The 13,101-nt window shown below is 40.5% G+C and overlaps 1 protein-coding gene across 1 annotated transcript in view; it reads right to left on the bottom strand.

Annotated features, from left to right (window-relative positions):
* plekhh1 (pleckstrin homology domain containing, family H (with MyTH4 domain) member 1) overlaps positions 1 to 1,629 on the bottom strand; it is a 34,281-nt gene extending 32,652 nt beyond the window's left edge. Inside the window, exon 1 of the mRNA XM_053633228.1 lies at positions 1,173 to 1,629. The gene's annotated coding sequence lies outside the window, so the exon portion shown is untranslated. The remainder of the gene's footprint in view (positions 1 to 1,172) is intronic.
* Positions 1,630 to 13,101: the final 11,472 nt, after the last annotated feature.

Below are 13,101 nucleotides of genomic sequence, written 5' to 3'. Positions count from 1 at the left end.
GTATTTTATGCTACAAAACTCAGCCAGGGGGTCACGGTGGCTTAGAGGTCAGCACCTCTTGCCTCGCACCTCTGGGGTTGGGGTTATAATCACTAGAATCGAAGAGGGCTTTGGCTGAATGCACTTTGTGATGACGTCACATGACACGTCTTGGCCCAAATCTGCTGAAAAGCTGCGGTAATTTAGAAAAATGACAAGCTCCTCTGAATATTGCAAAGTTTACTTGATTCTGTGATCGCAAAATCGTGAAATCCTGGAGGGACTGACTTACTCAGTTTCCTGTATTATTGTGTTGCAGTATGATTCTAGAGGATTGACATTACATTTCAGTGTACACTTGTATATGGATTGAATAATATCATCTAATTGACTTGAATCAAGTTTTGTGTAGAGCACAAACACAAGCTTAACACTAATGCTCGAACAGAAAATACACTAACATTGCTTGGTTGAAAAAGGTCGAGACCTGCAACAACTAAGCAGTTGACATTTAATGGCCTTGCTCGAAGACCAAACAATGTGCTGGGATTTGAACTCAAAACCTTTCTGATCAGAGATCTGATCTGATCTTAGCCACCACTTCCAGTATATGGGATATGAGCATAAGCCATGTATAAATATATTATAACCTCTTAATTACCTAAATACTAGCCATATGATCATGGGGTGGGGGGGTGGGGGGGGGCTCCCCACATCTCATCCTGATGAGACTATCACTGGGTAACAGTGTAGAATAGGAGCAGCATCCTCAGTGCTGAGTTTACACCTACAGTGTGTGTATCTGGACAAAAACGGAAGGTTTTGCTGTAAAAACCTGCAATAAAACGTCACCGGGGTCTCGAGCGCTGCTGTGAAACTGTATCCAAAAATGGTCACGCGTACAGGTGTGTCGGTCCCACACACACACACACACACACACACACACACACTGTCTAAACTACTTCAAACACTCCAACCCCCTGCACGTCCATCCTAAAGCCGCTACTTGAGAGCTGACCAAAATACAGAGCTGGTGGCTGATACATAGGCGAACAAACGCAAATACATGGCAACAAAAGTACTTATTAACTAAACATATCGTACTGAACGAGCAAACACACTTCACTCACTACTCCAGCGACCTTTTCCTAACTTACAGGCATGTGTGTAACCAAACAGCTGGTTTTGCTTACCTTCCTCTAGACCGCCAAGCTTCCACGTTCAAACGCTACAGCCGGAGCATCACACACACGCGCACATGCACGCGCGCACACACATCTGCAGGTTCTCTGTAGTCACTTATTTTTTTACGTATTTGTAACGTCGCGCCATAAGTTTGAGTCTTTCTCTCTCTCCGTGGACCAGGTTCTCTCTTCTCTCATCCACAGCAGCTAGAATAGATTTAGCGCGAGCCCTCTCACTCGCTCAGTTCATTTTCCTTTAAAGAGCCGAACGCAGGCTCAGATGACTCCGTAGCCACGCCCCCTGGGCTACCAAGACACCCCCCACCTTCACAGGAAATTGCGTCAGAGTTCATCAGCAAGAGAATATGTAGAATAAATTGTCATGGTCTAATAGTGGTGTAGTGATGTCAATTCGTTTGGTATTTTCAGAGGAATTGGCTTCACACTGTATTCACTGGCAGAACACGTATAATCTCCGTTTGAGTATGTTTACAGTATCCCTGAACTTTTATTATAACCATTCTATGTAGAATAATTAATGGTTTTAAAGCCCAAATTGCTGAAAATGATCTACACATTGTCTCATTATTTAAATCATCAAGATCTACGGATATACTGTAATGTGCAAAGTATAAATACAAATTTTGCCTTAAATATTTATTTTATGACTTCTGCATTATTGAGCCAATTAAATAATAATAATAAAAATTTAGATTACAAACATTACTTTTCTACCAAAAAGTTAAATGTTACAGGAAAATGTTAAGGCAATACTCCTGAGATACCAGTGATCCTGCTCTCCGGACCTGCACGATCCATCCTGATGCCCTATGTCTGGTTGAAGATTACTCGCTCATCATTTGGAAATCACTTGCAGCTGCTGCTGAGGATGGCCCCACATGGACAGCCTAAAGATCATTGAGATTACTCAGGATGATACTATTTAAAAACCATGAAGATGTCTTTGGACCACAATTCATATGAATAGTTGTGTTATGATGGCTTAGGACTACAACTGCCACAAACAGTTTTGCGCTCAAGTCTCCGTCAGTGAACAGTGGGTAACTTCAAAAAAACAGACGTCATGTGAAAACTGTAATGAATTTCCTGGTTACACAATTGCACTTTTCTACCATATGGTACACAGTTATAGAAGGGAATTATTTATAATCGTACGCTTCATTTTAACCCAGATATGGATGGGTTCCCTTTTGAGTCTGGTTTCTCTCAAGGTTTCTTCCTCAAATCTTCTCAGGCAGTTTTGTCTTACCACCGTCGCCTCTGTGTTGCTCATTAAGGATAACTTCATACATTTAAAATTTATATCGTGAATTTATATATTTCTGTAAAGCTGCTTTGGGACAATGACAATTGCTATAAAAAAAAACTGAATTGAATTTGCAATTGAATTAAAGAAAGAAACATATTACATAATACTCCACTTTTCACACTAAAGAAACAATGAAGACTGTCTGGTTTTACCTGGAAAACCAAAAACAGGTATGACAGTCAGAGTTTCCAGAAAATCTGTGGCAGATTCTCTAAGATGCTCAGAAAAACCTACCAGCTAATTTCCTTACAAACCTGCACAATATGTACCTGAGACAACTGATGCATTTTTAAACAGCTGTTACACTTAATATTGACTGTGTTTATTTATGTGTTAATTACTGTTTACTGATTTTAATAGTAATTTTTTATGTACAAATGTTTAATTTCATTATTTTTGAAGGCATCTTTGCTTTATAGCATTTCTTTGCATGTGCCTAAGACTTTTGCACAGTACAGTACATTTGCAAACTCCCCTAATTGTTTCCAAAATAATTAATAAAAGTGTATACCTCAGCCTTCCACACTATTCTATATGATATGATTTTGATTATATGAGTGATTAATTTGACAGTAGCACTTATTCTGCTACTTACAATACACTTATAATTAATACGGAAATGATACAATATTTGATTATACCACTGAATCTGGTGTGATATGATACAATATGATTCAGTTTAGTAGTCTCCGATTAATATGTGACCAACTTTGTTCAGAATCTGGTAATCCTACCATTAATACTTGAAGATGTAGTGAAGGACTATTTTAAATATCAGAGTCACAGGCAAATTACCTTGATTGTCTATTTACACATCAGTTAAAAATATAAATTATTTTTACACACCAGTTGTCTGCCCTTTTTCAATAATAATCTATTTATAATTAATTATAATCTAAAATCATCTATTTATGATTGTTGCCTCTATACATTTCAGTTCTTGCCTTTTAAATTGATGCATTGTTCCAAATCTTTTCACTCCTAATTAATAGCTAGCTATTTTACTGCTAGTAAGCTAGCTGACATGTGCCAAAGATAGACATCAGTCAGATATCAGTGTCTCTATATTGATTTCTCTTGTCATTTTCTTTGGGATTTATTTAACAGTAGGCAAACCTGTCAGAATATACCATAACAATCAAAACTGTGCAGGAAAGTACATTTGAACTGTGTTAACAGCTTGGTAGAGCAATTAAACAAAATCGCACAAGGTGATCACAGCTGTGTCGATATTCAGTACAACTTCACAATTTACGTGTGCGGTATTGCTTTTATACAACAGTTCTATAAACGAGAAATTAATATTGAGTCAACGACATTTCAGACACAATATGGCCAAATGTTCTGTTTATTTTTGCTCCACAAGCAGAAAGCCACAATCAGTTTATAGCTCACATCGATTTGGTAAAATTGGCATCCCATCTTCTTTTTCATCTTTATCTGCTGAGCTTTCATATTATATATATATATATCTATATATATCTATATATCTATATATCTATATATCTATATCTATATATATATCTATATATCTATATATATATCTATATATCTATATATCTATATCTATATCTATATATATATATATATATATATATATATGTGTGTGTGTGTGTGTGTGTGTGTGTGTGTGTATGTATGTATATATGTATGTATGTATGTATGTATGTATTAAGTCAAAAGTAATAGTGCTGAAAAGTATTCTTTGATATGTCTGCTAATGTTACCGTAGTAACCGTTTCGAACTAGGAAGTGGAATTTTACGTGGTGAACACAGATGAGTGGAGTGATACACATAGTACATCCCACTGCGGTTATACTAAATATAAGCACTCTTGGAATGCTGCTTAACCAATCAAATAGTTGGATGTAACTAACTGTTTTATAATAAACAATCAGTCGTCCATGCAAAGTTAACCATTTAAAAGGTGCCAATCCATTGCAGGGCACAATCACACATACACACACTCATTCATACACTACGGACATGCCAATCAGCCTACAATGCATGTCTTTGGACTCGGGGAGGAAACCCTCGAAGCATGGGGGGGGCTTTAAAACTCCGCACACACAGGGCCACAGCGAGAATCGAACCCTCAACCCTGGAGGTGTGAGGCAAATGCGCTAACCACTAAGCCTAACCACTATAATGGTTTATGACTTTGTTCAGAATATGGAAATGTTTTAAGGTCATAGAATGATGATGAGGCTATTTGGCTATTCCTAGATAATAGTGAGGATGATTTAGACCAGGAGAGGATATATAGAAGTGGACCAGTAATGCAACAAGTAAGGAAGAGACACAGGAGACAGGTACTATGTGCTCTGAGAAATATTCAGTGGATTTTAAATTCCTACACCTAATTATAACATGGCTCATATTTCAATAAGAGGGAGGGATTGATTATGAAACAAAGTTAACATAGACTAGTTTAAAAGGAGAACATTTTTATTAACAAAAGAACAGTGCAAAAACCATGGAAGCAAGGAGTTAAATACTCCAAGCGCAATATGTACCTCTCCTTTCAACTATGACAATAAAATTATGACTTGAATTATTGTACAGTGTTCCCAAAAGTACCCCCAAAATACACCCTAAACTAAAAATAAAATGTTTAAAAAATATATGAAAATTTTCATTTTCAAGTAATTGAATGTAATAAAACACAATATTTCAGTATAATATTTTCCCCTAAGAGTATCATAATGTGTGCAGTAGAGGGGTATCCATTTAAAAATCAAACTTTTCAGGTCAGGGCTACTTTATTGGTTTTATATGCTTAGCCAACCCAATTAAATGTGTGAAAGTTCATCACTATAAGTTACCATTACCAGGCAATAAAAAGTTTGTGAGTGTAATTAGCAGGTTTTGTGAGGCCAGTGTGCATTCCCATGACATGCTATTACCTTGAATTACCTTACAAAATGTAATTCCCTGATTATTATGATTTAAGTTTCCAAAATGTTGTGATCCATTGCCATCATAGAAATGGATGTAAAAGTGCCACCTGATCACTTGCATCATTTGCTTTGTATTCTTCACAACAATAGACCACTGTTGCTTTGTCTTATCCAGTGTTATCAGCTTTTACACTTCCAGAATCACTTTAGTGTATTTCTTAATGAGTCACTGTAGCTTCTCAGAGGAACACCCATGTACATATAGCGCTTTACAGATTTGAATCATTTAAAGCCTACAGCGGTTTGGATTACCTACCAATGAAAGCAGGGCTTCTCTTTCCCTTAAGTAGATGGTTGTTTGTCCTGCTTTTTAAAGGCTTGTCTCATAACTTATAAAGTGTGGAGTGGTGAGGTCATTGTAAGCCGCACCCTCCTGTATACAGTGCAGGGGAAGTTGGCCGGTCTGTCATCTCATTGAACGCCTCCCCAGAACAACGCATACACTGCGGTCAGGAGCACAGATTAAATCAGTAATTCCAGAAAGATAATGCATTTTTTATTATTTATATTATTTATATTATATATATATATATATATATATATATATATATATATATATATATATATATATATATATATATATATATATATATATATATATATATTTTTTTTTATTTTATTTTATTTTATTTTTTTGCAAAATTTGCAAACAATGTAGGTTTTATGGATGGTAGTAAATGTGCAATAAAAACTTTGTGCACTTCTTTGGTCACTGCAGTGATATGACGTTGTTCTTCCTGCCCCCCACTGATAGCAGGGTGCTGCATCAATGCTCCATAAGAGTAAGAAAGAGAAAGAGAGGGCTCCATTGCTCTCAGTCAAAACAACTCCTGACAGCCCTGCACAGTTGGTGTGTAAAGCCTGCTTCACTGCTGTGCAGCCAGAAAGCAAGGGAAGATTAGACAACACTGTGTGTAGCGCAAAACTCTATGGTGGGTGTAAGTCAGTTTTACTGATAGGCCTCCTGCACAGATCCAATCTGTTCATAGAGGCATGGTGCAGGTCAAGGTTCGGCGAGTGCCTCAGAAAAACACAGCCACATGTAGAGGTCACAGCAGAGGCATATGTAGTGGAGACTCCACTCTCCACCTTTTTCTATGATGTCCTCTGAGCAGTTTATTGCCATTTGGCCAACCTCTTTGGAACTTCTGAGGCAGAGCGTGTTGGAAACTCTTTTTAAAAAAAAAAAAAAAAAAAACCTCAACAAAAGAGAAAATGCAAAACAAGTGTAACAGCAACAACACACAATGGCATGTAAAGTTAATGAAACCACAAGATTCATTATGGACTGAAATGGTAACACTTGTTAAATTTTTTATGCCTATTTTTCCCCCATTTCCTTGTCACCTCAGTCTCTCTGTGAGGTCTGATAAGTGAGGGGTTACACTCAAAGGTAAAGTTAATGATGGCATTGCCCTTGGAACTAGCCAAGAGTGTTACTGTGGCAAGTGTGATTCTAGGGGAAATCATAGTGCCTGTTAAATCCTCTTTTACACATAAAACACAGTTAAAATTACCATTATTGCCAGTGAAATTCCTTTTTTTTTTACACTCACAGTCCTTTTCAGGACATCCCAGCTAACAGAGAACGTTCTCAGAATTTTGGCTAAAGTTCTAACAAGGTTCTATCAAAGTTATGAATGAACGTTCTTCCCGTAACATTAATAGAACATTTGTTCAAAGTTTTTGTCTTGTCTTTAAAAATGTTCTCAAAACATTAGCACAAAAATTTTATTTATACATCATTAAAAGTTTTTTTCTGAAATGTTTTAGTTGGATGTTCATCTAATGTTTTTTAAACATTACTATTTGGATGTTCATCTAATGTTTTTTAAACATTACTATTTGATTGTTTGATCATTATGGTTATAAGAGAATTGAAAACATGAAGTCACAAGACACATGTGTAAGGAACAAACAATGAATGTAAGTTATGAAATATACAGGTAAGTAGGTATAATGCATTTTACTAACTTCTCTGAACCTAATGTGTTACTATAAGCAATCAGGACTTCAATCTTCCCCTTCTGGAACAGCATTTCATCTGAACTAAGTACTCTCCTTGTCCTTGTATTTCTCACAGGTCTGTGAATGTGCTCTGTACCGCACCATTTAAAACCAATGGCATCGAGAGTCTGTATATGACTGTTATGACAAGCTGATATCTTAGTCAAACTGCAGCCATTCTATTCAATTCAATTCAATTCAATTTTATTTGTATAGCGCTTTTTACAATAGACATTGTCTCAAAGCAGCTTTACAGAAATATCAACATGGTATACAGATATTAAAGGTGCGAATTTATCCCAACTGAGCAAGCCACTGAGTGGCGACGGTGGCAAGGAAAAACTCCCTAAGATGTTTTAAGAGGAAGAAACCTTGAGAGGAACCCGACTCAGAAGGGAACCCATCCTCATCTGGGTAAAGGTGAGTTGGTTACTTACCTGGCCATCATGGAGAAGTTTTCATCCATCCATCCATCTTCTACTGCTTACTCCTTTTCAAGGTCACGGGGAACCTGGAGCCTATCCCAGGGAGCATCGGGCACAAGGCGGGGTACACCCTGGACAGGGTGCCAGTCCATCGCAGGGCAGAAGTTTTCATGACTGGATAAATAGTTTACTTTACAATCCAGAGGCTTGCAGTCCCAGGGAATTCCTGCAGGAGCCCGTTAGATTCACTGTGACATGAGACATTCAGAAATTACGTTTTCATAACTTAATGGGATTGCTAGCAAAACATTCTTAGAACTTATTTTTGTTAGCTGGGATGGTTCCGAATACTCACATATAATCCTGGGAATACAGGATATGATGTCTAATGCACGTCAGTAGACACATTGTTTTGAACAGTTTTGCCTCAACCAATCATAATCAGTGTTCAATGTGACATTTTTAATTTACAACATGTTTTGTGGATGGCTGATGTATTTATTTTCAAGTTCTGTTCTTGACATTACAACAACAGGAAAGAAGCAAACAATAATGTAAAGCAACTAGAGGAGGTATTCTGGTTAAATATCCAAAGCAACATTAAATCTCCTAGCTTAAAGCAAGCTATAGAGCAAATGCATGATAAAATGCAATAGTTCCACTTTTCACTCACACTTAAGCCAACTTGAAATATTTCTGGGAATGTTATTTCCAGCAAACTGCGACTTTTCCAGCATTTCAACTCGTGGTTGCACATAACCCAGTCCAGGCAAATTGCTGGAACACTTACAGATGAAGCTAGATGTGTGAATACGGTTTAAGAGCCTGCTGGAGAGCCAGTGCTAGAGCAGCTAGCCATTTTAAAGTTTAAAATAACCTAACCTAAGTATATAGATAAAAATAGTGTTAGTGGCTACACAGTGATCTTTAAATCACAGGCCACAAGACTGATGGTTGCTTATCACCTTCACACAAGCCACTATTTATGCTGCTCCCACTGTACTTTACCAACATCTGCTATCATCTCTTCTGCTCTTAACATAACAATACAGTTGAGAGCTAAACAACGCCTTTGCATGTCTGAGTGAATGAGAAGTTGATTAACTCTTCTATAAGGCTATTGTCTTTACATATAATTCTGTGCTGTATGTCTCACTCTGACTGTACTTGACATTAAGTGTTGAGTAATTGCTAGTCATCATTTCTTATGATCATGATTCTTCAATATTTAAGCAGCTCCAAATGAAAAGTGTGTTTGGGCTCAGGGAGTGTGTGGTGGGATATCTGGCTTGGACACCTTCATTTAGTCACTGAGAAGAAAATCCACAAGAGAGCATGGCAGCTCAACCCTGCATGTGTATACTGTCATTATCAAAATCTTAGGAGCTTAAGGACACATTCAGACTCTGAAATGCAGTTTTATATACAGTACACACACACACACACACACAACCACACACAGGTGTCTCAAGCACTCAGCTGCTCCCCCTGTGTGAAGAGTTGCTTAACTTTTGTGTGTATGACCTAATATGTTCACAAACTCCCCACCCCCACGATATCCCCACACACAGACATGTACAAACACACGCACATGTTCAGTCATCCACTCACCCTTCATTTCAGATGTCAGCACCAAAGGAGGACAATTCCACATCTGAGGGACAGTGGTTGACTAAACCAAACAATCCTTTTGTTTTTAATGTGAGGGAAGAGGCTGAGGAAGTTAAGGGAAAATGCAGGAGTACACACACACACACACACACACACACACACAATCCATCATCCTGCTTTGCTCAGACAAAAAACATTACTGAGGACAGATGAACACACATCTTTTTGAGCTCCGGTATCTATGGGGGACCAAGTCAGAGAGAAGGGACAACCTAGAGCAGGGGTATGAAACACTTTTTAGGTAACAGACCACATTACATATTACAACAAAATCAGTTTAGTAGACCAATAAACACATCAACATGTCCTCTTAAATTTGTTCATTTATTGGTTTTGATCTGAATGGTGCATTCTGATCATTCAAGTTCCCCTTCTCATAGTGCATTCTGGTGCCATCTCTTCCCTACGTAAACAATTCACATGCACTTTTCTGTCCACATGATGTAAAAGAAAACGTGATTCACTAGGCCACCTTCTTTCATTGCACCATGATCCAGTTCTGATGCTCACATGCCCACTGTAGGTGTTTTCGGCAGTGGACAGGGGTCAACATGGGTACTCTGACCAGTCTGCTGCTATGCACTGCAAGCTGTGATGCACTGTGTTTTCTGACATCTTTCTATCATAGCCAGCAGTGAGTTTTTCAGCAATTTGTGCTATAGTAGCTCTTCTGTAGGATCGGACCAGACGGGCTAACCTTCGCTCCTCATGCGCATCAATGATTCTTGGGCATCCATGACCATGTCACTAGTTCACTGGTTGTTCTTCTTTGGACCTCTTTTGGTAGGTATGCCGGGAACACCCCACAAAACTGCACTGCATGCCGGGAACACCCCACAAAACCTGCCATTTTGGAGATGCTCTGACCCAGTGGTCTAGCCATCACAATTTGGCCCCTTTGTCTCAGTGTCTCAGATACTTATGCTTGCCCATTTTTCTGCTTCCAACACATTAACTTCAAGAAGTGACTGTTCACTTGCTGCCTAATATCTCCCACCCCCTGACATGTGCCATTGTAATGAGATAATCAGTGTTATTCACTTCACCTCTCAGTAGTTTTAATGTTATGGCTGATTGGTGTACATCACTTAAAAAGCAGTTCATTACCAAGAATTTTTTTTCCAAATCATTGTTTTACCATACAGTTCCTTGCATAACTATCTACCGCTTTTGAACTTTTCTACATGTTACAGTATTACAACCTCAAACTGAAATTGGAAAATGGACTTAGTTGGGGTTATGGTTATGATGAACACAGAGACGAGGGAACCCAAATGCAGAACACACAGGAGGACTGAAGGTAAACAGGATTTATTGAAGGAAGCTGGAGTGTATGGTGCAGGCAGTGACAAAGGCTCGGGTGTCAGTGTCCATTGTAGGCCAACAGAAGTTCCATTTCAACAGGGTGGCAGGTGAACCAGGAACAGGGAACCCACTGGAGGACCTGGAAACATGCCGGGGATGAACAAGCGACCAGGGGGCCCATTACCTGGGTCGGGTTGGGTGAGTTGTGCTTTCCGGACCATGGACTCAATCTCCCATGTGACTGCCCTCACTATGCAGGCCAAAGAGAGGATGATGTCAGGGTCTGAGGTGTCCTCTTCTTCTGAAGTGAACTGGTGAGAGAGGTCATCAGGCTTAGCATTCTTGGAACCGGGACGGTAGGTGATCGTGAAGTTGAACCGCCTGAAGAGCAGGTCCCAGCATGCCTGACGGGAGTTGAGGTGCTTGGCAGTTTGGATGTAGGCCAAGTTCTTATGGTCGGTCCATACAATAAATGCTGCTCAGCCCCCTCAAGCCAGTGCCTCCACTCCCCCAAGGCTAACATTATGGTTAGCAACTCACGATTCCTCACATCATAGTTGCATTCTGCTGTGGAGAGATGATGAGAGAATAAGGCACAGGGGTGAAGTTTCTGGTCAGGGGCAGATCATTGGGAGGGCACTGTACCCACACCTGAGTCAGAGGTGTCCACCTCTACAATGAATTGTTGGTACTGATTAGGCTTGATCAACATGGGGGCTGAGGTGAACAGTTCCATAATTTTGGTGACGGTATACTCGGCCTCAGGGGTCCACACAAAGGGAGTAGAAGTAGAGGTGAGCCTAGTGAGGGGCACTGCGACTCAGCTGTAGTCTTGAATTAATCAGCGTTAAAAGTTATCAAACCCCAGGAATCATTGAAGCTGCTTCTGGGTGGTACGCCTTGGCCACTCGATGACAATCGAAGCCTGGATCTTCTTTGTACCGGTCCTCACCTGGCCATTCTTAATAACAATCCCCAGGAACCTGACCAAGTTCACATGGAACCCGCACTTCTCTGCTTTGGCAAATAGGTGGTTCTCAAGCAGTCTCTGAAGGACCTGACGGACGTGAAGGATGTGCTTAGCACATGTCGGCCAGGTAAACGAAGACAAAACAGTTCAGGAAAATCTCAGAGGATGTCATTAACTAAGGCTTAGAAGACCGCTGGGGCATTGGTAAGGCCACATGGCATTACCAAGTATTCGAAGTGGCCCAAGGGGGTATTGAACGCTGTCTTCCATTCGTACCGTTCTCTGAGCCTGATCAGACAGTATGCATTAAACAGGTCCAATTTGGTGTACACTGTGGCTCCATGCACAGGCTCACTGGTTGAGCTGAGGAGCGGCAGCGGGTACTTATTTTTAATGGTGATGTTGTTAAGGCCCCAGTAATCCGTACAAAGATGGAGGGTTTTGTCCCTCATGAATGTATCTCTCCATGGCCTCTCTCTCAGGATGGGACAGGTTGTACAGTTGACCAGATGGCAGAGTGGCCCCAGGAAGAAGGTCGATGGTGCAGTCGTATGGGCGGTGAGGTGATAGGGAGAGGGTCCGGTCCTTGAGGAAGACCTCTCTCAGGTTAAGATACACAGGAGGGCACGGATGAGAGGTCTGGGAGGCGTAGGGTCGGAGGTGCTTTAGTGGACGTAATGGTTGGAAGGGCAGATTTCAGACACGAGAAGTGGCAGAAGGGGCTCCAGTTTACCCTCCAGAACTAACCCTTCTGGCTTACCAGTCTATCTGGGGGTTGTGTTTGGTTAACCAGGAGTGTACCAAAACAGACCTGCTCGTGGTGGTTACCCGAGAGAATCTGGAGAACCTGGGGGTGGGGGGGGGGGCAGCTCATCCTTCACCTGCTCACTGAGTCCATTCAGGAACACTCCCTGGAGCGCCTCCTCATTCCACCTGCACAAGCTCATCCTTCACCTGCTCACTGAGTCCATTCAGGAACACTCCCTGGAGCGCCTCCTCATTCCACCCAGACTAGGCAGTCAAGACACAGAACTTCACAGAATACTCGACCACACTGCAAGGCCCCTGGCACAGGGAAAGCAAGCGCTTGGCGGCCTCCTTCCCTTGGATGAGGTTGTTGAAAACCTTACTAATTTCTGTGATGAAGGAAGAGAGAGAGGACCACAGAGGTGGCAGCATATCCCAGGTGGCCCAGGTTAGGGCATCTCCCATAAGAAGCCCCACGATATAGGCTACCCTGGCTTCATCATTGGCATAGGTGTAAGGATG

Source organism: Ictalurus furcatus, chromosome 9 (genome assembly GCF_023375685.1).
Source record: "Ictalurus furcatus strain D&B chromosome 9, Billie_1.0, whole genome shotgun sequence".
Lineage (NCBI taxonomy): Eukaryota > Metazoa > Chordata > Actinopteri > Siluriformes > Ictaluridae > Ictalurus > Ictalurus furcatus.
The sequence above is the reverse complement of the archived record's forward strand: the minus strand, read 5'-3'. Positions and strand labels throughout refer to the sequence as shown.